Source organism: Mesoplodon mirus (assembly GCF_964341445.2).
Source record: "Mesoplodon mirus genome assembly, contig: HAP1_SCAFFOLD_840, whole genome shotgun sequence".
In the NCBI taxonomy this organism is placed as follows: Eukaryota; Metazoa; Chordata; class Mammalia; order Artiodactyla; family Ziphiidae; genus Mesoplodon; species Mesoplodon mirus.
This window is the reverse complement of record NW_028295199.1, coordinates 168,784-195,188: the sequence shown is the minus strand read 5'-3', so window position 1 is coordinate 195,188 and position 26,405 is coordinate 168,784. Positions and strand designations below refer to the sequence as shown.

Below are 26,405 nucleotides of genomic sequence, written 5' to 3'. Positions count from 1 at the left end.
ACCTGTACAGCCAACCCTGCCTGAGTCTTTCCAGGCCTGAGGACAGGAGATAGCCAGACTCAATGGGGTCTCTTCTTTCTGGGGTTGGAAGTACCTCTGGTCCTCACTGAGGGTCCTTACCTTGACTCTGGTAGAGCTTGAGACTCTTCCTTCTTCTGACGGGATGTGACTCCTTCAGTTGACCTGTCTTCTCACTCACACCAAGGCCTTCACTTCCCTGAGACCCTTAAGGCAAAAGTGAAGAGACATCACATCCAGCCACCCCAGCCTGGGGTCTCCCATGGCTGACAGCAGGGGCTGGGTTCCCTCTGTTCTGGGATAAGGAGTTGCCTCTGTCTTCCCTCAATGTATTCTTTACTCCTGGAGGGTCTGGGCCCACCTTATCTGGTGACCTGAAATCATCCTTCTCAGACCAAGGCTTTACCTCCCAGGGACACCTCCACGCACTCCTTGCAGGGAGTGAGGGTACACCACATCTGGGCTTTCCTGCCAGGATCCTCCCAGGGTGGACAGTGGGGACAGGGTGGAATTTCTGTGAGACCTCTTCTGTCTGTCTTAGGGGGTAACCTTAGTCCTCCTTCAAGGCCTTTACCTTACCTTGACTCCTCAGATTCTGGAACTCCCCCCTTTGCTGGTGTCATCAGCTCAGACCAAGGCCTTCACCTCTCTGGGACACCCCAGACAAAGTAAAAAGACACCAAATCCAGCCACACCTGCCTGGGGTCTGTTCTAGCATGGGGAATGCACTCAATCCTCGTTCAAGGTATTCATCTGTACTCCTGGCAAGGCTTGTCCTACCCTCTGCTGACCTGAAGTTTTCTGCTCCAACCCAGCCCTTACCTCCCTGAGACACTCCACCCCCTTGACTCCTGGTAGAGCTTGCAGAGAAGTGAGAGTTCCTCCCATCTGCTTACTGCTACTCTGATCCTCCCAGCGCTGAGATTCTGTGGCATCCTTCTTTTCAGGGAAAGGGGGCCTTCAGGCCTCCCAACCGTCCTTCCCTTGACTTCTGATACAGCCTGCGATGCCTCCCTCTTCTGAACTGATGTGGCTTACCCTCAGACCGACGCTGTGACCTGTCTGAGACCCTCCCCCCAGCAAAACTCAGGAAACGCCACATCCGGCCAACCTTGCCTGTGGTCTCCTGGGGCTGACAAGAGGGGCAGGGCTAGGTTGGGGCCCCTTCTCTCTAAAACGGGTATTTTCAGGGCAGACAAAGGCCAAATCTACCTGGGAGGGAGGTCCTCTCAATCCTCCCTCACAGTCCTCTCTATTACCCTGAGGTCCACCCCTCAGAAAAAGTCTCACTTCCCTGAGACTCCCAGAGTGGAAGTCAATAAACGCCACATTTGGCAACCCTGTTATGTGGTCTCCCAGGGCTGACAGCAGGGGCAGGTTGCTGTGAGACCCCTCTCTACAGGGTGGGAGGCCCAGCAAATCTTCCCTCAGGGTCCTTATCTTGACGCCTGGCAGCATGTGGTAGTTCTCCCGGGGCTGAACTCAGGCACGCCCACCAGACCAAGGTCTTCACCACCCTGGGAAACCCCCAGAAAAAGAGTGAGCCGGGGCCCACATCCAGTAACGATCCTTGGCTCTCCCGTGTCGACAGCAAGGGCAGAGAACTGCTGGGCCCCATCTGTTCTGGTGTTCGCGGTGCCCTCAGTCCTTAATCTGAGCCCGGGGAAAGCCTGGGACTCCTCCCTCTGCCGAGCTGTCCCTGCCCTTTCAGGTCTAGGGCCTCGCTGCCCTGAGAAGGTCCAGATAAAAGTAACGAGAGGGCTTCCCTGGTGGTGCAGTGGTTGAGAGTCCGCCTGCTGATGCAGGGGACGCGGGTTCATGCCCCGGTCCAGGAAGATCCCACATGCCACGGAACGGCTGGGCCCGTGAGCCATGGCCGCTGAACCTGCGCGTCCGGAGCCTGCGCGTCCGGAGCCTGTGCTCCACAACGGGAGAGGCCACAGCAGTGAGAGGCCCGCGTGCCACAAAAAAAAAAAAAAAAAAAAAGAGTAACAAGAGGCCACATCCTGCCACCCCTGCCCAGGACCTCCTAGGGCTGACAGCAGGGGCTGAACGCCATCTCTTCGGTGGCGGGGGGAGCTCCCGTCCCCCCTCAAGGTGCCGCCGTCGGCCCTCAGGCAAAGGCGTCTCTCCCGGAGACCAGCCCCATGGCGTCCTGAGGGAACGAGGGGGCATCGCTGAGCCCTCCCGGGGGCGCTCGTGGGGCTCCGCGTCCGCGGAAGGTGCCCTCGTCCATCCTCACGGCTTCCCACGCAGTCCCCATGAGGCCCTGCCCCCTCCCTTCTTCTGACCCGAGGCCGCTGCCTCAGCCCACGGCCACCACGGCCCCGGGTCGCCAGGAAGAGACGTCAGGAGACGGAGAGGGACCCCGCGGCCCACAGCCCCGCCCGAGTCGGCTCAGGGCGCACAGCCAGCCGGACTGGGCGGGGCGGGCGCCCACGGGACCCCCTGTGTGGACTGCGAGGCTCCCTCGGCCCTCCACGAGGGCCCCCCTTAACAGCTGGCAGAGCCGGGACCCCCGCTTTTCTAACCCGAGTCCAGCCCCGACGCTCCTGACACGGAGACCCAGGGAGAACACCTCCGAGGGCCCGGCCTGGGCTGCCTGGGGTGCCACGCAGGGCGGGCCGGGGGCTGTGGAGAGCGGTCCCCAGGCCTTCCTCCCCATCCTCACCTCTGCTGGCCAGCGAGGGCCTCCGTCTCCGCCGACCCAAGTCCGCGCCACCAGCCCCAGCAGACGACGCGGTCTCTCAGCCCCCGGCCGGAAATCAGGACACGTCATATCCGGGACCCCTGCCCCGGGCCTCTCGCGAGAAAGACGGCAGGGGCAGAGCGGGCGGGGGGGGCCCGTCTAGGGCAGCTGAGAGGGCCGCTCTCCTCCCTGTGGACCCTCGCCTTGCCGCCCGGCGGGGCCTGGGCTCGTTCCTCTGCTGCCCAGTCCAGTCCCCACTAACAAGCCTCACCACATGTCCAGGAAGCCTGACTGCGTGTCCTCAGAGCGGCCAGCAAGCGTGTGGCGGAACCCCCCTGCAGTGGGCTTCTCATCCCTCTGGGTCCTCCCCTTACACCAGACAATGCCTGGGGCTCCTCCCTCCCGCGAGCCCTCAGCCTAGCCTCGTGTCCCTGAGACTCCCGGCAGCGCCCGAAGCGCCACAGCTGACGGCCTGTGCTGGCGGCTTTCCAGGACTGCCGGCACAGCGGGGGGCGAAGCCTCTGCGGTGGGGGCCTCTCCCTCCTTCCTCAGGGGCCTCACCCAGAAGCTTGGCAGAGCGTAGGAATCCTCTCTCTTCTGGTCTAAGTCTGCACGTCTCAGAGACAACCTCCTGTCCTGCAGACTCCTGAGGTGCTAGTCCCCACACGCTGCGTCCAGGGACCCTGCCTGGGGTGACCCAGGGATGGCAGCAGGGGCAGGGCGGGGCCCGGGGTTCCTGCTCTTTCTGCGGGGCACTGACGGGATTCTCACTCTTTCTGCAGGGCGCTGACAGGATCCCTGCTCTGGGGTGGAAAAGCCACTCAGTCCTGGCTCAGAGTCCTCACCTTGACTCCGGCACTGCCTGGGCTGCTTCCCTCGTGGGCTCCAGAACAAGCCGATGCTCCCCGAGAACATCAAGGCAGAAGTGAGCGAACGTTATGTCAGCTACAACATGCCACGGCTGCGGAGGGTTGATAGTAGAGGCAGGCAAGCTACCCTCCCGCTCTGAGATTGTAGGCATACCCGCAGACTTGTCCGAGGTAGTATTTATATTTACTCCCGACAGGGCTTGTATGGGCCCTCCCTCTTGCTGACCTGATGATGCGTCCCTCGGTCCAAGGTCCCCATTTCCCTGAGACCGCCCCCTCCAAAGAGGACGTGGGGGAGGGGTGCTCTGCCCGACTGGGCGGCCCCGGACGGCCTGTGCTGGTTGCGTGGGCGGCTTCCTGTGGGTCCTGCACTGTCTGGGAAGGGGGTCGCCCCAGTCTTGCCTCAAGATCCTTCTCTGGATGCCTGGCAGGGCCTGGGCCCCCTCCCCTCTCCTCACATGAAACAGGGCCCCTCAGAGCAAGGTCCTCACCTCTTTCTGATGCCCGAATGGGAAGTCAGCGGACCCCACATCTAGCCACCATGCTTTAGGACCTCCCAGGGCTGAAAGCAAGTAAAGGGCTGTATTCCGTGGTACCTCCTCTGTCTGCAGCAGGCTTCTTTTTTTTTAAATGAATTTATTTATTTATTTATTTATTTATTTGTGGGCTGCACTGGTTCTTCGTTGCTGTACGTGGGCTTTCTGTAGTTGCGGCGAGCGGGGGCTTCTCTTCATTGCGGTGCGTGGGCTTCTCATTGCGGTGGCTTCTCTTGTTGCAGAGCACGGGCTCTGGGCACACGGACTTCAGTAGTTGAGGCACTCAGGCTCAGCAGTTGTGGTTCGTGGGCTCTAGAGTGCAGGCTCAATAGTTGTGGCTCACGGGCTTAGTTGCTCTGTGGCATGTGGGATCTTCCTGGACCAGGGCACGAACCCGTGTCCCCTGCATTGGCAGGCGGATTCTTAACCACCGCACCACCACGGAAACCCCTGACTTTTTTTTTTTTAAGATGACATAATTTTATTTTTCCTCTTGTACCCACAGGATGATCCAGGTAAGTGAGAATCTGAACAATGTCCTAATGTGAGCATCTTATCAAAGATCGGATACTAGATAGAACAGAATTAAGTGCTATAATTTTTCTACTCATTTGGAGAGTAAGCCAAATGGAGGCATATTAGGGTGCAGGGTGTGATAGTTTTGGAGGGTTAACAGAAAACGGTGATTTCTCCAGTGTTGCCTTTTCGCCAGTGCATTCCACTCTTAAGGGCAGAGCATTCTTTCTAAAAAAGGCACCTCTTACCAGCTCTAACCTTGACTCAAAAATCAACCTTCTTACTCTGGTGAGATAAGCCTCAGGAAGCCATAATGCCAAACAAAATGAGCTTCTCACCAGACCCTGAGTGCACATTGTCCTTCAAGGATCAGCTCAGATGCCACTACCTCCCTCTCCATTCTCCAAACCATATTCCCTCTTTACCCACATGTACTGGCAGTACTTTGCCCTTCTATTGCCAACTACAGTTTGCCCAGGTTTGGCATGATTTAAGTATATGTGAGTCTTCCCTTCTAGACTGTACATTCCAGAATTAAGTGCACATACTGACACATGAAATGTACTCAAGAGTAGAAGTAAACTGAGATGGGGGCACCAAAGATTGCCTTCAGCATCAGAATACCCATGCCCCTCTTCACCATAGGAATCATAATGCTAGAAGTCTGGATGGCACAATGGTAGCCAAAGGTGACTGACTACTGCAGGCCAACTGAGGACAAGATGACTTGAGGATGACCATATCCTGGCTTCTGTCACTAACTGGTATTTTATTATAAACAAGTAATTCTTAAAAGTTGCATCCATTTGTTGTTCCAGCTTTTGAACACTTCATTCCTAAATTTCTCTCTATACAAATGTGTCATCTTCTTTTCCACTTGGAGCATCTTGTGAAAAAATATGCTCTTTTCTCTCTCAAGTTCACTTTCTGTAGTATACTTACATAATTATACTCAATACATTTCACTTGAGTGTACTTCTCTCTCCTCTTATTTATTTCTGATATTTTGTGGAAAATTACTTAACTGATGAAACACTCTATTTCCAAGTATATCTTTAGGCAAAAGAGGAAGGAATGGATTTACAGACAGTGCATAAACCCAACATTATGAATATCTCCCAGCAAACTGATATTTACAACAAGCAGGCAATTTTTGCCATACTTACAAGAAGACATAAAATTTTCTGGCATCCATAACACATCATATAGACAACAGAAAGGAACTTCAGGCAGTTATTTCCTCATGGCAAAAGGACAAAACAACAAACCAAAAAACCTGCTGGGATATCAAAGTAGTTACACCAGGATAGGATATTAATTTCAAGTATAGTTTAAATGTTACAATTGTCAAAATAATAGAAGGATTCTTGCAGTAAATACTAAAGAATTACCCTGTAGTCTAGGCTACTTTTACTCTTCCACATTATTTTCACTATTTTAAAGATAACCCTTTAAATTGTAAATGTTTATTATAGAAAATATGGAAAATGAAAACAACATGTAAAGAAAATAAACTCACCTGTAATATACCACCCAGGGATAAGGGACTTGAAAATACTGATAAACAGTTGCACCTTGAAATGGGTTGAACTGCATGGGTCACTTATATGTGGATTTTTTTTCATTAAATATGTATAGTACTAACCATCCACTGTTGGTTGAATCTGCAGATGTGGACATGTAGATACAGAGGTGGACTATAAAGTTATAAGCAGATTTTCAACTGAGTGGAGGGTCAGTCCCTTTAACTCCCATGTTATTCAAGAGTCAACTGTACTTCTTCTCAGTCTTTTTTAATGCAAATACAGAAGACCTCTCATTTATTGTAAGCAGTCTAAAAAGTCAGTTAAAACAGGAATTAAAAATTATACTAAATATTTTTAATAGACTTTATTTTTTAGAGCATACAGTATGTAGTCTTTTCTGATTGGCTTCTCTCACTTAGTAATGTGCACTTCCAGTAAGATTCCACCATCTCTTTTCATGGCTTGATAGGTCAGTCCTTTTAAGCTCTGAATAGTATTCCACTGTCTGGAAGTGCCACCGTTTATTTATCCATTCACTTACTGAAGGACATCTTGGTTGATTGCAGGTTTTGGCAATTATGAATAGAGCTGCTATAAACATCCATGTGCAGGTTTTTTTGTTTGTTTTTTTTTTTTTTGCGGTACGCGGGACTCTCTCTGCTGTGGCCTCTCCCGTTGCAGAGCACAGGCTCAGGACGTGCAGGCTCAGTGGCCATGGCTCACGGGCCCAGCTGCTCTGCGGCATGTGGGATCTTCCCGGACCGGGGCACGAACCCGTGTCCCCTGCATCGGCAGGCGGACTCTCAACCACTGCGCCACCAGGGAAGCCCCATGTGCAGGTTTTTGCATGCACATCAGTTTTCAACTTTTTTGGAAAATACTAAGGATTATGATTCCTGGATCGTATATTTAGTTTGGTAAGAAACTGCCAAACAATCTTCCCAAGTAGCCATACTATGTTGCTTTCCCACCGGCAATGAATGAGAGTTCCTATTACTCCACATCCTCATCAGCATTTGGCATTGTCAATGTTCTGGATTTTGGCTATTCTAATACTTGTGTAGTGGTATCTCATTGTGGTTTTAATTTGCGATTCCCTAATGATATATGTTGTTGAGCATCTTTTCATATGCTTATTCGCCATCTATATATCTTCTTTCATGAGGTGTCTCTTCAGGTCTCTTGCCCATTTTTTAATTGGGGTGTTGTTTTCTTACTGTTGCGTTTTAAGAGTTCTTTGTATATTTTGAGTTATATATTGGGTTACAGTCCTTTATCAGATATGTCTTTTGCAGTATTTTCTGCCAGTCTGTGGTTTGTCTTATTTTCTTGACAGCATCTTTTGCAGGGCAGAAGTTTATAATTTTAATGAAGTTCAAGTTATCAATTATTTCTTTCATGGATCACGCCTTTGGTGTAGTGTCTAAAATGTCATTGTCATATCCAAGGTCTTCTAGGTTTTCTATGTTGACAAACTGATTCTAAAGTCAATGTCCACAAAATAATTTCCTGGGATTTTAACTGGGACTGCTTTGAATCTATAAAACAAGTTGGAAAGAACTGACATCTTGACAATATTGATTCTTCCTATCCATGCATATGGAATATCTCCATTTACATAAACCTTTGATTTCTTTCATTAGAGTTTTGTAGTTGTTTTCCATATTTTGAACATAAAACATGAAAGTGTACATTCCTTAACCAGTCCTGTCGTGTGAAGCCAAGGTCTTCTCTTGAGATGTATCCAGAGTTCTGTTCATCTTTCTTATGAAATACATACTCATAGTGAATACACTATAATTTCTAGTTACATTTTGTTTGAATTGGAGCAATAACTTTAAAAAATGCCTGCCAAACAGTCTGAGGGAGGCCTTCTAATTTTTATACTATTTTTACAAATCTTTTAATTTTCTTGCTCATACCTAATTAATACAGATTTATTTTAGAGGCTCACCTTTATTGTGTCTTTCCAAGGCTTTTATCTGGGCATTCCTACAAGAAAAAAATCTTTCTTTTACAGGTATATCTCATTGGTTTTCTTGACATTTCATTTAATAGTTACGATACCAAGCTTAATTAGCATATAAAAAGATTGTGAGCATACAAATGATTCTTGATAAGCATACACCTCAGTCAGTAGGAAAAGGGCCACATAGGCGCATAGGGAGATGCTTACCAGCTATGAACTTTACATGTGCTGTAAGTATTACATGTATCATAGAGGAACCAGAAACCACTCAGCGGTCAGCTTACAGAACTCCTACTGTTTGGGAGTTTTTCTGTTTGTTTGTTTGTTTTATGAAACAGAAAAATCCCAAAGGAAAAAGGAACAAAACCCAACTTAATCATACTTTAGAAACTGTCAATAGAATAGGTTTAAAAAATAGAATTTTAAAGGTTTTTTGGGGGGAGGGCATTGTGATGTTTACAGTGTGTTTGACATAAATTTTGCAGTTTGTTCTTTAATTATGAAATATTTTATATAGGCTTTTTGATGATGGCCATTTTCACCAGAGTGAAGTGATAACCTCATGGTAGTTTTGATTTGCATTTCTCTAATAATTAGCTATGTTGAGTGTTTTTTCATGTGCCTGTTGGCCATCTGTATGTCTTCTTTGGAGAAATGACTATTTAGATCTTCTGCCCATTTTTTGATTGGGTATAAGAGAGCTACAATGGACAGTGCAGAAACTTGCAACTAGTAGCAACTAAACTGTTACCACCGTTAGGCCCAAAGGGATAAGAAAAGGAGAGATGCCTGGAATCCAAAGAATAATCATGTAGAATTGGCCTCTTTGAAAGTAGCAGAGACCTCTGGTCAAGGGACATAGTCAGTTTGAGGTGACCTCATGGAGAGGGAGCCAGAAGAATACTCTCTAGTCTCTTTCTGATCTCCCACTGGCTTTCCCATTGTCCAAACCCATCCTGAAGTCACAGAACATGGAGAACCCACTGATGAGGTCGATACAGGTCAGACTCCCCTGGCAGAGAGCAGAGTGGAGAAAAGAGTTAACTGAAGAGGTAGGTACCAGTTATTCAGCTTTCTCATCCCATCCCACTCTCCTCCTTCCCTCCCTCCACAGAGGTATCACTAATCTGAATTTGGAGTTCAATAGTTCCATTCAAATCTGTGTACTTTTACTATACTTGTATATATCCATATGCACTACAGAGTATTGTTTAGTCTGGTAGTTATTAGAGTTATTCACCAAATACTTGGGGTGATCTTACCCTCAAAGCACATGGTAAGATTATCCTTCCCAGTCCCCTTAAAGTTCAGTGTAGCTATGTGACTTGTTCTGGACAATGAAATATGAGTGAAAGTGAAATGTGCCACTTTCAGGAGAAGCTTTAAGAACTACCATGCAAGTCACTTTATCTGCTTCCCATTGGTAAAGTGATCAGTGAAGCATGTGATAAAATGAAGCTTATATCAGCCTGCGACTCTGAATTACTCATGAACAGAGGCCCAAAGTAATCTATGCCAGCCATATCATGGCTGTAAGTCACTAAGATTTGGCAGTGTTTCTTAAAGCAGCATAACCTAGCTTATCCAAACAGATACATTTTGCATAGTTTTAAACTTTGTATAAATGGTATCCTACCTTGGGCCTCCCTGGTGGCGCAGTGGTTGAGAGTCCGCCTGCCGATGCAGGGGATACGGGTTCGTGCCCCGGTCTGGGAGGATCCCATATGCCGTGGAGCGGCTGGGCCCGTGAGCCATGGCCGCTGGGCCTGCGCATCTGGAGCCTGTGCTCCGCAGCGGGAGAGGCCACAACAGTGAGAGGCCCGCATACCGCAAAAAGAAAAAAAAAAAATGGTATCCTACCATATTTATCATTCAGCATTTTTTTAACATCTTTATTGGAGTATAATTGCTTTACAATGTTGTGTTAGTTTCTGCTGTATAACAAAGTGAATCAGCTATACGTAGACATATATCCCCATATCCCCTCCCTCTTGCATCTCCCTCCCACCCTCCCTACCACACCCCTCTAGGTGGTCACAAAGCACTGAGCTGATTTCCCTGTGCTATGCGGCTGCTTCCCACTAGCTATGTATTTTACATTTGGTAGTGTATATACATCAATACTACTCTCTCACTTCGTCCCAGCTTACCCTTCCCCCTCCCCGTGTCCTCAAGTCCATTCTCTATGTCTGCATCTTTATTCCTGTCCTGCCCCTAGGTTCATCAGCAACTTTTTTGCTTGACAGTTTTGAGATGCACCCATGCTGATGGGTGGAGCATATACCAATATATATAATTTATTTATCTGTGCTCCCATTGATAGAACACTTAAGATACTTACATTTTTTGCTGTCACTAATAATGAACATCCTGGTACATGCCATCTGTGCAGATGTGCAAGAATTTCTCTAGGGGATACACTCGGGGGAGGAACAATGTGCTTTTAAGCTTTTCTAAAAAAGTAACAGGTTCTGAGGAGACTTTGATCATTATGAACCGTAGTTTCCATCAAAACAGTTTTCAGAAATGTTTGTCCCTCAGGAGTGTGAAAACTGCCTTTCTCAAAACACTAAAATATAATATTCAGGAAAATTCTGTTTTAAAATTGGCCTGACCTTGAAAAGACCAAAGTCATCCTTAAAAATGAAAGAGACCCACCTTAGAGAACAAATGGTTACACAAAATAACACCAATTACACTTTAAAAAATCTCTCAGGATAAAAGGCAAATTGAGATAAAGGAAAAAAATAGTATAATTTGGAGTCGGTTCTTGAAGAATTTCCTTTTTATAGATGTAATGAGAAATAAAAGAACATAATCAGTCACTAACTGATTAAAAGTATTATCAGCAAAGGCAACTGGTGAATAAACAATGAGCTGCCAGTCATAGGTCAGAGACTGATAATCCAGAATTATCCATATTATCTTTTCCATTCTCAGTCTAGGTTACTAATATCAAACAATCAATCACTGTAAAAAAAGAACAATCTGAACAACGGGATTGGTACCCCCACCCCCACCCCCACCCCACTCCTGACCAAAGGTGCTGAGAAACAGAGAAACTAGTGACAGTCTAGTTTGTTTTTTAAAATCTGCAGTCTGTAACAATATGAAACTATTAAGAGCTGTTCTCTAAGCAGTTGGATTGTGGATGCTTTTAATTTGCTTTTTATGTATACATATATCTAATTTTCTACAAAATTAAATATTAAAAACACATTAAGGACTTCCCTGGTAGTCCAGTGGTGAAGAATTTGCCTTCCAATGCAGGGGACGCAGGTTCAATCCCTGGTCAGGGAACTGAGATCCCACGTGCCGCGGGGCAACTAAACCCGTGTGCCGCAACTAAAGAGAAGCCCACAACAAAGAGCCCACGCACGCAATGAAGACCCAGCACAGCCAAAAAAATATGCACATTATATATTATATTTACATTACTTACATTAAAAATTTGTTAATGGCTGGAGAAAAACAAAAACTTGTTTTTACCTCCACATCAGCACTGCTCAACCGCCAGTTTCTTGACTTTCAGTGTAGGGCTTTTGAGTTGTCTTCATGCCTTCAGATCCAGGCCATTGGGATGTGCTCACCTCCAGAGGCTAGTGTGCTAATAAGAGGAGAATCCAAAAAAGAACCTTCGATAGACAGTGGGAAGCAGCCGCATAGCACAGGGAGATCAGCTCGGTGCTTTGTGACTCCCTGGAGGGGTGGGATAGGGAGGGTGGGAGGGAGGGAGGCGCAAGAGGGAAGGGATGTGGGAACAGTTGTATATGTATGACTGATTCACATTGTTATAAAGCAGAAGCTAATAATAATAAAAAATAATAATAATACAAGGAGCATTGGCCTAAAGATACATATAAATCTGCAATAGTGGAGTATTAACTGGTGTTCATAAAAAAAAAAAGAACCTTCTTTCCTAATGTCCAAAAACTCTTCTCCCTCCCTCTAGGCCTTTCTGAAGCCCAGAATAACAAAGCTTGTTGAGAAAGGTACAAACTGGCCCAGAGCAGAGGAGTGGCTCGTATCACAGAGCAAGAGTGCCCATCCAAGCTCTAAGGTCCTGTTTCACCTGCACACCATTTTCATACCAGTTCCCCGTACTCCTCCACAACACTTCACCCCATCCAAAGATCTTGTACCCATTCATTCTTAAAAGACTTTAGAGATAGGAAAACTCACAGTCAAGTTCCTTCATTTTACAGATGGAGATATTTTGAGCGAGGGAAAGCATCTTCTCCAAGGTCACACAACAGTACAGTAAATGTTAGATCTGACACAAGACCCATGTAATAGGTAAAGGGTTAGAAAACTGGGTTCTGTAATGTGACAGACACGGGTTAAAATCCCAGCTTTTCACTCCCTGAACGCTTGCTCAGTTGTAAATGGAGCAACCTAAGGTTGAACTGAGGACAAATGAGATTGTACGGGTACATGCTTTAGTGTACAGTGCCTGGCACATGGTACACACCGAACAAATGACAGTTGCATTATTATTATTATTCCCATTAGAGCTTACAGAAAAGCCAGAACGGACTTTTTGGCCAACCCAATACTAGCACCTATGCTAACACTAATACACCAGTACTATTACATTGTGATGTACATTTGCTGCTGTTAAAGCTACATCAGCTTCCTCTAGACTCTTGCTTTAAGTAGCCCTTTTCTAAGATGACCTCACATCGTTGAAGTTTTTTGGTCACTCTGGCCAAATTAAATATCACTCATTAACCTTAAGTGCCTTGTGCAAGACCTGTCAATTTGCAGCTGACATACTGACACTTGCTCTAATTTCAGTTGTGATGCACCCACTGCAGTTCTTCTTTTTTAAAGCGTTTCATTTGTAGTCACTTGAGTACATTGTGACGCCCTGTGATTTTTAAAATCAAATAAATAGATGCTCAATTTCCTCCTGAGCTTTGAGGAAATGTAAAAATCACTACAGAAATTGATGAGAATTTGTGAAGGTCTGGTCAATAGCCCACTGCATCACAATTACTATCATTTCTAGTCAAACTCTAGGTGATTTAAAGAGCACATTTTGACCCAAATTCAGGTTTTAATTATAATAATTGGGATACAATGATACATTGACTGTTTATTTTTGTTTGGGATTAATTTGGATGGCACAGTCAGTACTAAATTAGGACCAGGAGAACGTGGAGGGGGCAAATACCCAGATAATTTTAAAATGAGTGCTTGTCCAATAACTTTGACCTCTTCTCTAAAGTATTCTGTGCAGAGTGATGAAAAAGTATCACATTTTAGGACTGAAATTGGTCACCCTCTTTTCCCCTTGCTGGATTTCCTTCTGATCAGAATTCTAGCTCACCATGACGTGTACAAAAATTGGGCCATAGCAGAAAGGGAAAAGACCAGCCCAACAGAGACCCTGGAAAATCCACAATTTCAAAAATTAAGAATTGGCTTCATTGAAATGGAGAAATCCCAAACCACACATCACTCTGGGCAGCTGCCATACTCTAACTACACTTGCTGTTATACTGAAAGATAAAATAATGCTGTCAAAGGTGCAGATGGAACCGGCTGTAAAGTAGAGAATCAATAATGTCACTCCCAGAAGACTTACGTAGTTTACAAAGTCAAATCTCTTCTACAACCAGAACTGCATGAACTACCTAGACTAAAGTACCTTTTTGATAGTGCCCAGATTACAAAAGGTCTAATCACACAGTGAAAAGAGCCACAGACTGCAAACCTGCAGACTTGTGTAATAGTTGCAACAACTCCACTAACTGTATGGCCTTGGGAAAGTCACTGTTCCTCCCGAAATCTCAGTCCTGTGGCAATATAAAAATGGAGGTACACCATGGATAATAATGTATGTGAAAATGTTTTAGCAACTATGAAGCACTATGTTAATGTAATTGATAATTATAAAAACAATAACTGCTCTAAATATTTATTATACACGCAGCACTGTAAGGAGATAAGAAAAAACTTTAAAGTTGATCTTTATCCTCAAGGTGCTTACAATCACATTGGGGAGACAAAAGTGCTAATGTCAATGGAACAACTAAACTTCAATACTAGACAGCGTGTAGCTGCTCAGTGCCTTGAGTTTCCAAAACACATTTGTAAGAATCATCTCATTTAACCCTCCTAACAACCGTATGAGGCAGGTAGAATTATTACTACCATACCCATTTAACAGACAGGAATCAGAGTAAGTGAGTTACTTGGCCAGTGGGGCCACATGGGCACAAACCAAAATCTATGTCTTTGAACTCCTGATAAAGTACACTTTCTTGAGTCATACCATTCAGTCTGCTTATTAAGCTAGGTTAAGTAGTGTGGGCCCTATAACTTCTGTAGAAGTTCAGAGAAGGGATGAATGGTCCATGAATAAGAAATAACAAAGGTCTGAGAAGTTTTTATGGAGGCACTCCCAAAAGCTAGGTAGGATTTCAGTAGGCTGAGAAGCTATGAGAAAGCATTCATATTAAATTCCGGGCTTTTCAAGCTACACACCTGAGGCCCTTCAGAATTTTATACGGCTCCATTTCCACACTGACTCTGAGAATCACTGCATTGTGAACCATCATTACTGAGAGGAATCTTCTACCTCAGGTCTGTTAAAGTACAAAAAGGCAAACCACCTAATCAGAGTCTAACTCCCTTGTCTGTCTCTCTCACACATTTATCCTTCCCCACAAAATAGGTTCAAAGCCCTTTTCCTGTAAGCCTGAACTTGTACATTTTACAACAGTAAAAACAACTTTATTTCATTGAAAAAATATTAATATAAAGACAAATAAGCATTAGTGACAGATCCTTCTGAGAATTTATTTATGCAGTTACTAAGTTAATGAAACCAAATGACCTAATTTAATCACATAGCCTTCAACTCTTGACATTCCAGAATCTCTCCTTACAGATTGATGATAAGCTAACTGGAAAGGGAAAGAATATTAACAACACTATAAAAATTCAAATATTCCTTCAGTTCCCCAACTAAATTTTGATGAACACAGCAATTGCATTTCAACTGGAGAGCAAAAGGCTATAGCTTTGTTTCCAGGGGCTGTGCCCGAGATAGTTGGCAAAATGCACATCCATGTCATGAACATTGCAAGAAAATTCCCATAATGCCTCATTGCCAGAGCTATCCAGGCCATACCTGCCTACACCACCAGAAAGTCAGCCCACCTAAATGTGAGGTCGTTTAGGGTGAAGCATAGTGCTAGAGGGCTTGGATTACCAACAGAGTTTTATAGAACCCTTGGACTGCTTTGAAGTGCTTCAAGAGTACAAATATCTTGGATTGAATTTAATTTTAGAAAAGCACTCTAAATTCCTTGTTAAACTATAGTAAACATAATAAGCTCACTCAAATGTACCATGTTTGAGCACATTGAAAGCCATAGATGTGTTTCCTTATGTAGTACAGAACAGGTTTTGGGGGCAGATCTCAGAATATAACTCTTCCTGTCACATCTAGCATGGATTTGAACTGCTTGGACATATATCACTGATTGAAGAAATTATAGGTTTCCACTCACCATTTTATTTCAGGCCTGTGTGGGTTCACTCACACAAAATTGTACAAATAAGAAGCGGATCATAGAACACATGTACTGGACCCAATGAAATGCAAGACAAGGCACAGTCACGTCATCGGTGCTTGGTCTCACTTTCCGCGTGGTAGTCAGTTGTGCAACTACAAAGGTACACATAACATGTTACATTATGAAAGTATTATCATACTATAAAGTGCTGCAGCAGGTTTTCCATAGGGGCTTCTTGTCAGACTTTTATATTAATGGTACGGCATGGCAGTTAACAGTTAGATGTTGTTAGTGATTCAAATTTAAAATAAAGATATCCTTTCCTAATCCTCAGGATCCGTTGAGTTTAAGCATACTGAGATGGCTGGCACACAATTTAACACCTGTTACCATTTTCAACTATTACACTTCTTAGGATTCATCTGGATTTTCTCAATACTGGGCATTCAAAACAAAATTCCTTAATAAATTGGATGGTGAGACTGTCGTATGATGGCCACTATCATCCAGGCACATGATGTCTAATTTCTGTGTCCATCCAAACAACTGTCATCATTCTCCGTGACTGACAATAATAAATCCTATAACATTGAATTTATAAAATATTTATAATGTGTTGATAACTGAAGTTTTGGTTTCCATATCCAAGTGAAAAAATTTTGTTTGAAAACAAAGCGTTCTGCTGCTTGAAGGAAGGAAAGAGAAAAGGAAGGAGGAAAAGGAGGAAAAAAGGCAGAAGAGGGGTGGGGGGTAGGGAAGAGACTGAAAATCACTGGCCAGGTTATAATATTGGCCCAGAAGACGAGAGCCATGAATTCTAGATGATTCTGTCATGGACATGCTGTGTTCCCTTGAGCATTTAAGTCCTTTCCCCTCAAAGCCTGAGTTTCCAATCTGTTAAACCCATGCATTCAACAAAGATTTACTTAGTACTTCTCTGAACTCAAAGCTCTGCCTGATGCTGGGGGTGCAGTGGTAGGAGAACAGGTATGGCCCTGCCCTCATAGCTCTTATCATCAGGGGAAAGAGAGAAAATAACCAGGTTAAATAAGAACAGTAGCAATAAGAGTACCTGCCTCATCGGGCTATTATTGTGAGGACCAAATAAGGTGATTCTTGCAAATGTGATTTGAAAACTCAAAGTGCTGGTCAACTACATACTGTCTAGTATTGAATTTTAGTTGTTTCATTGACATTAGCATGTTTGTCTCCCTGATATGATTATAAATACCTTGAGGATAGAGATCAACTTTAATGCTTTTTCCTTATCTCATATTTAGAGCATTTATTGTTTTAGTATAAATTGACCAGTTTCCCCATTTTGGTCTCCTTGCATTTCCTGGAAAACACCATACTCTTTCCTGCCTTTGAGTTTCTGGTCATGGTGTTTCCAAAGCCTGGAATTCTGTTTCTCACTTCCCCCACCCTCGCCTTCACATGGCTTGCTCCTCCTTATCCTTTAGATTTCAGCATAAATGTTGCCTCTTTAGTAAGGACTGCCGTCTCATCCATAAGTAGGTGTTCCCCTTGATTGTCCACCAAGTCTGTCTCTTGGACTATAGTTCAAGTCTCATTTAATTTCTTCTCTATTCTTTTAACCTTTAGCTCAGCTGCTTTGAGTCTACCCTGCACACATGTGATTCAGCCAGAGGTGCAGAGGCTGTAATTGTCCAGACTCTGTACTCTAATTATTTAGGCTGGAAAGACTACAGGTTTTCAGTCAGAGTTCTAGCCACTTTATGGTGCTGCATTCAGCCTGCTCTTGGGCTGAAACCTGAGAATGGGACTCTCACCCCCCTGCCATTGCTTCTTCCAAGTGTCAACCCCTCCAACATGTCCCCCAGCACCCCCCCTTTTGTTCACTTTCCTGTGCATTCAATATTTTCCAGAGTTTATAGTTGTTATGGAGAGCCAGGTCCAGTAGGAAGTACTCAGACTTACTAGAAATAGAACTCCCAGAGTGATCCTTTTAGACACAAATCAAGCCATGTAATACCTCTGCTCAAAACCCTGCAATAGCTCCCCAAATTATTCAGAATAAAAGCCAAGTGACCTATATAACTCTATATAATCTGGCCCTCTCGATTACTACTCTGCCTTCATCTCCTTTTACTCCCCCCTTTATTCAATCCATTTCATCCTCATTGATTTTTGTTGTTCCTTCATGATATCAGGCATTTTCTTTATTTCTTTTCCCCTGCCTATAGCAGTTACCCCAGATATCCAGAAGGCAGACTCTCTCACTACTTTAAACCTTAGCTCAAATTGTCACCTTTTCATTACTTTCCACCCCTAACCTTCATTGCTCCCATTCCCCTTCCCCTCTTCACCTTTTGTTTTCTTTGTAGCACGATATCACCTCCTGACATACTATTTATTATTTATTATGTTTATCGTCTATTGTTTGTCTCACCTCACCTTTCTATAAGCTACATGAAGGCAGAAATCTTTGTCTTTTTTCTTGACTCCTGCATCTCCAGCATCTAGAGGAAATCTACCTGGAAAATAGCTATCAGTATACATTTGTCAAGTAACTAAGTGGGTGAATAAATGAATAAATAATACATTTTTTTTTACATGGGGAAGCTACACACATTTCAGGGAGGCAACTATTGCACAAAGTATTTGGGGGGATCTTCATTAGGATCTTCAAACACTGGGGACATAGTTTGACCTTCTTTTGTTCTTAAGGATGAATTTACCTTTTGGAAACTACCAAAAGTCTTTCAGAGCCAAGCGTAGTCAAAGAGAAGGTGAATAAACCAGACATTATCTTCCTAGGTTAAAAAAATAAATTAGGATATTACAAGACTACGTTTAATTCTTTAGCTCATAGGCATTCTATGAAGCAGTTCTCAGGAAGGAATTCCAAAAATATTTCATTTGCCTGCTGCATATTTTGAATTAGAACAGTTTTGAAGTTAACCTTTCTGATTTTTTAATTTAAGTACCATATTTGTCCATTGCAACACCGCTGAGATAAATGTTTTCACCGAATTTAGATAGTCTATCAAAATCCAGCTCTTGATTTCCATCAGATGTAAGCACCCATTTATGATAAAAACCCTCCAGAAAGTAGGCATAAATAGAGCACTTTCACCTTAGTGTGCTTTCAGAAAGTGTAGGGCTACTGAGGCTGGTGGAGCTGGAAAAGACAGCTGGATCGGAAAAGTCTTGATGTTGATGGTTAGTGACATAGTTGTTGTAGCTCAGTAATGGGTAAGTAAAGCTTATTTAACATTAAAGGAAATTGTTGAGTTTGGATTTTTTCTTGCTTCTGGTATACTCTTTTTTTTTTCTTTTTTTGCATCGTGGCTTGTGGTATCTTAATTCCCTGACCAGGAAACGAACCTGGGTCCACGGCCGTGAAAAACACAGAGTCCTAACCACTGAACCGCCAGGGAATTCGCTGGCTTCTGGTATTCTTTTTTTTTTTTTAACATCTTTATTGGAGTATAATTGCTTTACAATGGTGTGTTAGTTTCTGCTGTATAACAAAGTGAATCAGCTATACATATACATATATCCCCATATCTCCTCCCTCTTGTGTCTCCCTCCCACACTCCCTATCCCACCCCTCTAGATGGTCACAAAGCACGGAGCTGATCTCCCTGTGCTATGTGCCTGCTTCCCACTACCTATCTATTTGACATTTGGTAGTGTATATATTTCCATGCCACTCTCTCACTTCATCCCAGCTTACCCTTCACCCTCCCCATGTCCTCAAGTCCATTCTCTACATCTGTGTCTTTATTCCTGTCCTGCCCCTAGGTTCTTCAGAACCTTTTTTTCTTTTTTTAGATTCCATATATATATGTGTTAGCATACGGTATTTGTTTTTCTCTTTCTGACTCACTTCACTCTGTATGACAGACACTAGGTCCATCCACCTCACTACAAATAACTCAATTTCATGTTTTTTTTATGGATGAGTGATATTCCATTGTATATATGTGCCACATCTTCTTTATCCATTCATCTGTCGATGTACACTTAGGTTGCTTCCATGTCCTGGATTGTAAATAGAGCTTCAGTGAACATTCTGGTACATGACTCTTTTTAATTAATTATTTTTTTTTTGCTGTGTTGGGTCTTCGTTTCTGTGCGAGGGCTTTCTCTACTTGTGGCAAGCGGGGGCCACTCTTCATCGCGGTGCACAGGCCTCTCACTATCACGGCCTCTCTTGTCGCGGAGCACAGGCTCCAGATGCACAGGCTCAGTAGTTGTGGCTCACGGGCCTAGTTGCTCCACGGCATGTGGGGTCCTCCCAGACCAGGGCTCGAACCCGTGTCCCCTGCATTGGCAGGTGGATTCTCAACCACTGCACCACCAGGGAAGCCCACATGACTCTTTTTGAATTATGGTTTTCTCAGGGTATATGCCCAGTAGTGGGATTGCTGGGTCATATGGTAGTTCTATTTTTAGATTTTTAAGGAACCTCCGTACTGTTCTCCATAGTGGCTGTATCAATTTACATTCCCACCAACAGTGCAAGAGGGTTCCCTTTTCTCCACACCCTCTCCAGCATTTATTGTTTGTAGATTTTTTGATGATGGCCATTCTGACTAGTGTGAGATTATATCTCATTGTAGTTTTGATTTGCATATCTCTAATGATTAATGATGAGCATTCTTGCATGTGTTTGTTGGCAATCTGTATATCTTCTGTGGAGAAATGTCTATTTAGGTCTTTTGCCCATTTTTGGATGCTTTCTTTGTTTTTTGCATATTGAGCTGCAAGAGCTGCTTGTAAATTTTGGAGATTAATCCATTGTCAGTTGCTCCGTTTGCAAATATTTTCTCCCATTCTGAGGATTTTCTTTTCATTTTCTTTACGGTTTCCTTTGCTGTGCAAAAGGTTTTAAGTTTCATTAGGTCCCATTTGTTTATTTTTGTCTTTATTTCCATTTCTCTACGAGGTGGGTCAAAAAGGGTCTTGCTGTGATTTATGTCAAAGTGTGCTCTGCCTATGTTTTCCTCTAAGATTTTTATAGGGTCTGCCCTTACATTTAGGTCTTGAATCCATTTTGAGTTTATTTTTGTGTATGGTGTTAGGGGGAATTCTAATTTCATTTTTTACATGTAGCTGTCCAGTTTTCCCAGCACCAATTATTGAAGAGGCTGTCTTTTCACCATTGTATACTCTTCCCTCCTTTATCAAAGATAAGGTGACCATATGTACATGGGTTTATCTCTGGGCTTTCTATCCTGTTCCATTGATCTATATTTCTGTTTTTGTGCCAGTACCATACTGTCTTGATTACTGTAGCTTTGTAGTATAGTCTGAAGTCAGGGAGCCTGATTCCTCCAGCTCCATTTTTCTTTCTCAAGATTGCTTTGGCTATTCGGGGTCTTTTGTGTTTCCATACAAATTGTGAAATTTTTTGTTCTAGTTCTGTGAAAAATGCCAGTGGTAGTTTGATAGGGATTGCATTGAATCTGTAGATTGCTTTCGGTAGTAGAGTCATTTTCACAATGTTGATTCTTCCAATCCAAGAACATGGTATATCTCTCCATCTATTTGTATCATCTTTAATATCTTTCATCAGTGTCTTATAATTTTCTGCACACAGGTCTTTTGTTTCCTTAGGTAGGTTTATTCCTAGATATTTTATTCTTTTTGTTGCAGTGGTAAATGGGAGTGTTTTCTTGATTTCACATTCAGATTTTTCATCATTAGTGTATAGGTATGCCAGAGATGTCTGTGCATTAATTTTGTATCCTGCTACTTTACCAAATTCATTGATTACCTCTAGTAGTTTTCTGGTAGCATTTTAATGATTCTCTATGTATAATATGTCATCTGCAAGCAGTGACAGTTTTACTTCTTCTTTTCTGATTTGGATTCCTTTTCTGTCTTTTTCTTCTCTGATTGCTGTGGCTAAAACTTCCAAAACTATGTTGAATAATAGCGGTGACAGTGCAAAACCTTGTCTTGTTCCTGACCTTAGTGGAAATGGTTTCAGGTTTTCACCATTGAGAACGATGTTGGCTGTGGGTTTGTCATATATGGTCTTTATTATGTTGAGGTAAGTTCCCTGTATGCCTACTTTCTGGAGGGTTTTTAAAATAATTGGGTGTTGAAGTTTGTCGAAAGCTTTTTCTGCATCTATTGAGATGATCATATGGTTTTTCTTCTTCAATTTGTTAATATGGTGTATCACATTCATTGATTTGCATATATTGAAGAATATTCCTGGGATAAACCCCACTTGATCATGGGGTATGATCCTTTTAATGTGCTGTTGGATTCTGTTTGCTAGTATTTTGTTGAGGATTTTTGCATCTATGTTCATCAGTGATATTGGCCTGTAGTCTTCTTTCTTTGTGACATTCCTGTCTGGTTTTGGTATCAGGGTGATGGTGGCCTCATAGAATGAGTTTGGGAGTGTTTCTCCCTCTGCTGTATTTTGGAAGAGTTTGAGAAGGACAGGTGTTAGCTCTTCTCTAAATGTTTGATAGAATCCGCCTGTGAAGCCATCTGGTCCTGGGCTTTTGTTTGTTGGAAGATTTTTAATCACAGTTTCAATTTCAGTGCTTGTGATTAGTCTGTTTATATTTTCTATTTCTTCCTGGTTCAGTCTCGGAAGATTGTGCTTTTCTAAGAATTTGTGCGTTTCTTCCAGGTTGTCCATTTTATTGGTATATATTTGCTTGTAGTAATCTTGCATGATTCTTTGTATTTCTGCAGTGTCAGGTGTTACTTCTCCTTTTTCATTTCTAATTCTATTGATTTGAGTCTTCTCCCTTTTTTTCTTGATGAATCTGGCTAATAGTTTATCAATTTTGTTTATCTTCTCAAAGAACCAGCTTTTAGTTTTATTGATCTTTTTTGTCTTTTCCTTCATTTCTTTTTCATTTATTTCTAGGCTGATCTTTATGATTTCTTTCCTTCTGCTAACTTTGGAGTTTTCTTCTTCTTCTTTCTCTAATTGCTTTAGGTGTAAGATTAGCTTGTTTATTTGAGATGTTTCTTGTTTCTTGAGGTAGGATTGTATTGCTGTAAACTTCCGTCTTAGAACTGCTTTTGCTGCGTCCCATAGGTTTTGGGTTTTCATGTTTTCCTTCTCATTCATTTGTTTCTAGGTATCTTTTGATTTCCTCTTTGATTTCTTCAGTGATCTCTTGGTTATTTAGTAGTGTATTGTTTAGCCTCCATGTGTTTGTATTAGAATGTGCCTCCATGTGTACAGATTTTTTCCTGTAATTGATATCTAGTCTCATAGCATTGTGGTCACAAAAGATACTTGATACTATTTCAATTTTCTTAAATTTACCAAGGCTTGATTTGTGACCCAAGATATGATCTATCCTGGAGAGTGTTCCATGAGCACTTGAGAGGAAAGTGTATTCTGTTGTTTTTGGAAGGAATGTCCTATAAATATCAATTAAGTCCATCTTGTTTAATGTATCATTTAAAGCTTGTGTTTTCTTTTTTATTTTCATTTTGAATGATGTGTCCATTGGTGAAAGTGGGGTGTTAAAGTCCCCTACTATGATTGTGTTGCTGTCAATTTCCCCTTTTATGGCTGTTAGCATTTGCCTTATGTATTGAGGTGCTCCTATGTTGGGTTCATAAATATTTACAATTGTTATATCTTCTTCGTGGATTGATCCCTTGATCATTATGTAGTGTCCTTTTTTGTCTCTTGTAATAGTCTTTATTTTAAAGTCTACTTTGATATGAGAATTGCTACTCCAGCTTTCTTTTGATTTCCATTTGCATGGAACATCTTTTTCAATCCCCTCACTTTCAGTCCGTATGTGTCCCTATGTCTGAAGTGGGCCTCTTGAGGACAGCATACATATGGGTCTTGTTTTTGTATCCATTCACCCAGTCTGTGTCTTTTTGTTGGAGCATTTAATCCATTTACATTTAAGGTAGTTCTTGATATGTATGTTCCTATTACCATTTTCTTAATTATTTTGGATTTGTTGTTGTAGGTTTTTTCCTTCTCTTGTGTTTCCTGCCTAGAGAAGTTCCTTTAGCATTTGTTGTAGAGCTGGTTTGGTGGTGCTGAATTCTCTTAGCATTTGCTTGTCTGTAAAGGTTTTAATTTCTCTGTCGAATCTGAATGAGATCCTTGCTGGGTAGAATAATCTTGGTTGTAGTTTTTCCCCTTTCATCACTTTAAATATGTCCTGCCACTCCCTTCTGACTTGCAGAGTTTCTGCTCAAAGACCAGCTGTTAACCTTATGGTGATTCCCTTGTGCATTATATGTTGTTTTTCCCTTGCTGCTTTTAATATTTTTTCTTTGTATTTAATTTTTGATAGTTTGATTAATATGTGTCTTGCTGTGTTTCTCCTGGACTTATCCTGTATGGGACACTCTGTGCTTCCTCGACTTGATTGACTGTTTCCTTTTCCGTATTAGGGAAGTTTTCAACTATAATCTCTTCAAGTATTTTCTCAGTCCCTTTTTTCTTCTATTCTTCTAGGACCCCTATAATTCGAATGTTGGTGCATTTAATGTTGTCCCAGAGGTCTCTGAGACTGTCCTCAATTCTTTTCATTCTTTTTTCTTTATTCCACTCTGTGGTAGTAATTTCCACTATTTTATGTTCCAGGTCACTAATCCGTTCTTCTGCCTCAGTTATTCTGCTCTTGATTCCTTCTAGAGAATTTTTGTTTCGTTTTTTTTGTTTGTTTGTTTTTGATTTTGTTTTTGTTTTTGTTTTGCGGTACGTGGTCCTCTTACCGTTGTGGCCTCTCCCGTTGCGGAGCACAGGCTCCGATGCGCAGGCTCTGCGGCCATGGCTCACGGGCCCAGCCGCTCCGCGGCATGTGGGATCTTCCCAGACCGGGGCACGAACCCGTGTCCCCTGCATCGGCAGGCGGACTCTCAATCACTGCACCACCAGGGAAGCCCTAGAGAATTTTTAATTTCATTTATTTTATTGTTTGTCATTGTTTGTTTGCTCTTTAGTTCTTCTAGGTCCTTGTTAAACATTTCTTGTATTTTTTCCATTCTGTTTCCATGATTTTGGATCATCTTTCCTATCATTACTCTCAATTCTTTTTCAGGTAGACTGCCTATTTCCTCTTCATTTGTTTGGTCTGGTGAGGTTTTACCTTGCTCCTTCATCTGCTATGTATTTCTCCGTCTTTTCATTTTGCTTAACTTACTGTGTTTGGGGTCTCCCTTCCACAGGCTGCAGGTTCCTAGTTCCCATTGTATTTGGTGTCTGCCCCCAGTGGGTAAGGTTGGTTCAGTGGTTTGTGTGGGCTTCCTGGTGGAGGGGACTTGTGCCTGTGTTCTGGTGTGTGAGGCTTGATCTTGTCTTTCTGGTGGGCAGGACCACGTCTGGTGGTGTATTTTGGGGTGTCTGTGCCCTTATTATGATTTTAGGCAGCCTCTCTGCTAATGGGTGGGGTTGTGTTCCTGTCTTGCTAGTTGTTTGGCATAGGGTGTCCAGCACTGTAGCTTGCTGGTCATTGAGTGGAGCTGGGTCTCAGCATTGAGATGGAGATGTCTGGGAGAGCTTTCACCGTTTGATATTACGTGGCGCCAGAGGTCTCTGATGGAGCACTGTCTTGAGCTCGGCTCTCCCACCTCAGAGGCTCAAGCCTGACATCCAGCCAGAGCACCAAAACCCTGTCAGCCACACAGCTCAGAAAATAGGAAGAAAAATAAAGAAGGAAAAAGGAAAAAAATAAAATAAAATAGAATAAAATTATTAAAATAAAAAATTATTAAAAGTAAAAAAGTAATTAAAAGCAAAAAGAAAGAAAGAAGTGAGCAACCAAACCAAAAATCCAATCCACCAATGATAACAAGCGCTACAAACTATACTAAAAAAAAAAAAAAAAAGGACAGAGAAGCCTAGGACAAATGGTAAAACCAAAGCTATACAGACAAAATCACACAAAGAAGCATACACATACACATGCACAGAAAGAGAAAAAGAAAAAAATATATATATGTAAAATAAAGGAAGAGAGCAACCAAACCACTAAACAAATCTACCAGTAATAATAAGCTCTAAATACTAAACTAAGATAAACATAAAACCAGAAACAAATTAGATGCAGAAAGCAAACCCCAAGTCTACAGTTGCTTCCAAAGTCCACCACATCAATTTTGGGATGATTCATTGTCTATTCAATTATTCCAGAGATGCAGAGTACACCAAGTTGATTGTGGAGATTTAATCTACTGCTCCTGAGGATGCTGGGAAAAGTTTCCCTTTCTCTTCTTTTTTCAGACAGCACCTGGGTTTCAGCTTTGGCTTTGTCCCTGTCTCTGCGTGTAGGTCGCCTGAGGGCGTCTTTTGGGACGTCTGAGGTCTTCTGCCAGCATTCAGTAAGTGTTCTGTAAGATTTGTTCCACATGTAGATGCATTTTTGATGTATTTGTGGGGAGGAAGGTGATCTCCATATCTTACTCCTCCGCCATCTTGAACGTCCCCCTGGTATTCTTAATAGGATATTTTTATTGTCAATTATTTGTATTGTAAGCCCATAGTGTAATAGGCTTTCTAAGCATGCTGTAGTATGTTTTATTTTATGCTTGTAATCACCCTACCTTTCCTCTAGGTGTTGAGTGGCCATATAATTGCACTTTCTTGCACTTCTTAACTGGTCACTTTTTATCAAATGGGATAATAACCTATTGATTTAATACTATGGGTGCTTATTCAGCAGTACTTCCTAGTACTGGGTGAATTAGAAAAACCCTGCCCTCGTTTAGTAAATAGCTTATTTTGCTCTCTGGTCTACTGCCTTCACCCCGCGTGTACTTTTTTGTCTCC

At 42.8% G+C, this 26,405-nt stretch overlaps 1 long non-coding RNA gene across 1 annotated transcript; it reads left to right on the top strand.

Moving 5' to 3' along the window:
- Positions 1 to 3,035: 3,035 nt before the first annotated feature.
- LOC309797665 lies at positions 3,036 to 25,944 on the top strand. The gene is made up of 3 exons (XR_014292769.1): positions 3,036 to 3,358; positions 3,490 to 3,632; positions 25,860 to 25,944. It is a non-coding gene; the product is annotated as an uncharacterized lncRNA (long non-coding RNA).
- Positions 25,945 to 26,405: the final 461 nt, after the last annotated feature.